Source organism: Saccopteryx leptura, chromosome 5 (assembly GCF_036850995.1).
Source record: "Saccopteryx leptura isolate mSacLep1 chromosome 5, mSacLep1_pri_phased_curated, whole genome shotgun sequence".
Lineage (NCBI taxonomy): Eukaryota > Metazoa > Chordata > Mammalia > Chiroptera > Emballonuridae > Saccopteryx > Saccopteryx leptura.
In genome coordinates, this window is record NC_089507.1 from 16016595 (window position 1) to 16020435 (window position 3841).

At 51.7% G+C, this 3841-nt stretch overlaps 1 non-coding gene across 1 annotated transcript; it reads left to right on the forward strand.

Moving 5' to 3' along the window:
• The first annotated feature begins 838 nt into the window (after window positions 1-838).
• On the forward strand, window positions 839-914 carry TRNAA-GGC (transfer RNA alanine (anticodon GGC)). The gene has a single exon. It is a non-coding gene; the product is annotated as a tRNA-Ala (tRNA).
• Window positions 915-3841: the final 2927 nt, after the last annotated feature.

Sequence of the window (3841 nt, forward strand, 5' to 3'; positions counted from 1 at the left end):
TTAAGAACCAGGACCGAAAGGCCAGTTGGAGGCCACCCAACTGCAATGAAATTAGAGGCAGCCTTAGATACACCAGGGTATACAGAACGGGGACTTGTTTACTCAACATATAACTTAAGGTCAACACGGGAAGGAATGCTTCCTGTTCACAAATCCATCAGGGCTGTTTGTTTTGGGGCCTCTGGCTGTTCCTGGTGAAATCCCGAAGTCTGTGCCTGGGAATAACCAGCTTGGTCACATGAAACGCAGTCTATTGTGCAGATTGCACGTCTCACCAGGCCTAGCAGCATTCAGTTCCTGCTTGTCCTTGTTAAGAATGGGAAGAGGAGAACTGTGTGTCTTCTCACAACAGCTAGAGCCTTTGGCCGTTACAATGGTCAGCTCTCCCTTTAACCTGCCCACTCGATTCACCGACAAACATCGGGAAAAACCCAGGTCAATGCAAAGATCCTAGTGTGTGCGTATGAATACATTTCCCCCGGCCTGAGCCTGTCTATTACAAGAGAGTATTGATTTTGAGACTGCTCCTTTAACCTACAAGACACTCTGGGCCTCTCTCCAGAAGCTCTTCCGACTTCTGTATGTCAGGCCATCCATTGTGATGGACCGAGGGGAGCTTGTCTCCATTGCTGGTGCCTCCTTGTAAACTCCGTGGAGCTTCTGGTGCCATTTTCCCTTCCTTTGATTCGACGGGGAATGCAAAAAAAAGTGGGTTAAGCTACTTCAAAAGAAGCAAGTTACAAAGTTATTTTCCTCCACCATCAGAAACTTTTAATTTCATAGGTTTACTAGTGAATGTCTGCTAAATGGTTATTTTTTTTTAAAAAAAGCAACTGATGCCCTGGCCGGTTGGCTCAGTGGTAGAGCGTCGGCCTGGCATGCGGAAGTCCCGGGTTCAATTCCCGGCCAGGGCACACAGGAGAAGCACCCATCTGCTTCTCCACCCCTCCCCCTCTCCTTCCTCTCTGTCTCTCTCTTCCCCTCCCGCAGCCGAGGCTCCATTGGAGCAAAGATGGCTCGGGCCCTGGGGGTGGCTCTGTGGCCTCTGCCCCAGGCGCTAGAGTGGCTCTGGTCGCGACAGAGTGACGCCCCGGATGGGCAGAGCATCGCCCCCTGGTGGGCATGCCGGGTGCATCCCGGTCGGGTGCATGCGGGAGTCTGTCTGACTGTCTCTCCCTATTTCCAGCTTCAGAAAAATACAAAAAAAAAAAAAAAAAGCAACTGACATTCATGACACTAAGTGTGAGATACAGATTGCTTGGGTAAACACCACTTTATTTTTCACAGAATATCAGTGGAGAAACAGACTTTTGCTATCAATTGATGCAGTAGCATCCCAACAATCCTGTCTACTGAGAAAGAACAAACTCTCAACGTGAAGGTCATTATTTGCTGTCACCCCAACTTTTTTCCCATTCTCATGGCCTTGAGGATACCTGAGGATTCCTTTTTTTTTTTTTTTTTGTATTATTATTATTATTCAGTGAGAGGCGGGGAGGCAGAGAGACAGACTCCTGAATGTGCCCTGACCAGGATCCACCTGGCAAGCCCACTAAGGGGAGATTCTCTGACCATCTGAGGCCACTGTTCCATTTCTCTGCAACTGAGCTATCATAGTGCCCGAGGTGAAGCCATAGTGCCATCCTCAGTGCCCAGGGCCAACTTGCTCAAATGAACCATATCAGCAGGAGGAGGTGGGGAAGTAGAGAGAGAGAGAAGGGTGAAGGGGTGAAAAAGCAGACGGTTGCTTCTCCTGTGTGCCCAGACTGGGAATTGAACCTGGGACTTCTACATGCTGGGCCAAGGCTCTACTGCTGAGCAAACCGACCAGGGCCTACCCGAGGGTTCTTGACAGTATATAACAGGATCCTAGCTATACCGCATGTAAGGGCACAATTCCTTTCTCCCACATATTAATGAGCATTTGCACATGAGCATCAGGCAAACTGCAGATCCCATGATTCACAAGAAAGTGCTCATTTGTGAGCATAAAGGCTGGAACTAAGCACACCAGAAAGAAAGGCTGTTAACGCTGGTCCATTGCGACTCAATCCACAGGATTGAGCCCGAAAGGCAGCATCTCTGAAACAAGGTCATCTGAAAACCCCCCTGGAAGCCTCTTCCCCAAACAGAAATGAGTTCGCCCATTCCCAGTGGAGAATGGGGGAGAGCAGGGGGAGCTCCAGGTATGGAGCAGAGACAGCCCCGTCTTTGGCCCCGCGACTCCACAGGTCACGTGGAGAGTGTCACCCGGTCAGGAGCCAAAAACTGCCCACGACGCCTGCCTGCCATCTGCCTGCGTGAGACACTAGATCACAGAGGCACGGGCGAAGCAATAATTCGCCCCCAGCATGGCCCCAGGGGTGACTTCAAGGCATGGTGGAAGACAGACAGAGTTGGCAATAACTCCAACAAACGTGTCATCTTCAAATGCCAAGAGCACCCTCCGAGCTAAAGGTGGGGACAGGTGCAGATACACTGGAGTCACATTCAGGATGGCATCCATCCTGGGTCACTTATCTGATCACGGACCCCGTAATCACCTTGCCTTGAGACAGGAACAAGGAAGTTCTTTTGTTCACAACACCACCAAGGGCCTGTGAATTCGTGACCTGATCATTGGGACAGTGCCACACTGGAAACTTTCTGAAAATAGCTAGCACGCTCTTCAAACAGTTGTAGTGCCAGGAGAGGACCCAGCTAGTACACGCTGCCCTCCGCGCGGTCGCCGACCATTAACGGTTCTCTACAAATTCCTCAAAGGAGGGCCAGAACCCGCGGGTAAAGGAAGCTGCATCCTATGCCAATGGCCTAAAAATAGGCCTCCGCTGGTGAAAGGGGAAACAGAGGAAGGTGAAGCTGTTCCTTTGTGCTCACACACCTGAGACAAGCCTGACTGCAGAGGATTCTTTCAAACCCCTGGTCCCTGATGAATGTTCTTATCTTCAAAAGACACCAAGAGACACCAGCCCTTTTAGACTAGTAGGAGACATCGCCCCCATCCCACCTGGAACCAGCCCAAAGAAAGCAAAGATGGAGACGGTCCCATCCCAAAATGGCGGAGGGTGTCCTTGTCAGTGAGGACATATGTTTTTCCTCCTCTGAACCACCTGGAGCAGGGGTCCCCAAACTTTTTACACAAGGGGCTAGTTCATTGTCCCTCAGACCATTGGAGGGCCACCACATACAGTGCTCCTCTCACTGACCACCAATGAAAGAGGTGCCCCTTCCGGAATTGCAGTGGGGGACCGGATAAATGGCCTCAGGGGGCCACATGTGGCCCGTGGGCCGTAGTTTGGGGACACCTGATCCTGGAGTCACTCTCCGGGTGTCAAAGAGACTGACCGTTGTTGAGAGAACTGTAGGGAAGGCTCATCACTACACACAGGCTTCCAGCAGCCAGGAGGGGCACCCGCAGGTGCTAAGCCAGGACCCTCAGGGGAGTGGGTCCGGGAGAGAAGTGGGAAATGAGGAGCAGGAAAAAGCCCTCTCTCTAGAAGAACTCAACATAACTCTGACGAAATCAGTGCCTTCTGTGGTTCACAAGATGGCGGGCACACTGGAGGGGCGCGGAGAGCCAGCTGACAGCCAGCTGGCCCGGGAGTCCACACCTCCTCTCCTGAGCCCGCCCACCCCTCGGGGAGCGAGAGCGTGGCAGAAGCCTCCACACAAGCTGTCACCGGCAGAATCGCTGGGCTGATCGAGTCTGAACTCAGATGTGGGCTGTACTAACTGGCTGTGTCAAATTATGCATTTCTCAGAAGAACCAGCGGGGACGCCAAGCAAAGTGGCTAGAGGTGGAGAAGATGGAATCTGAAAAAAAAAAATTACTTTATCAAGC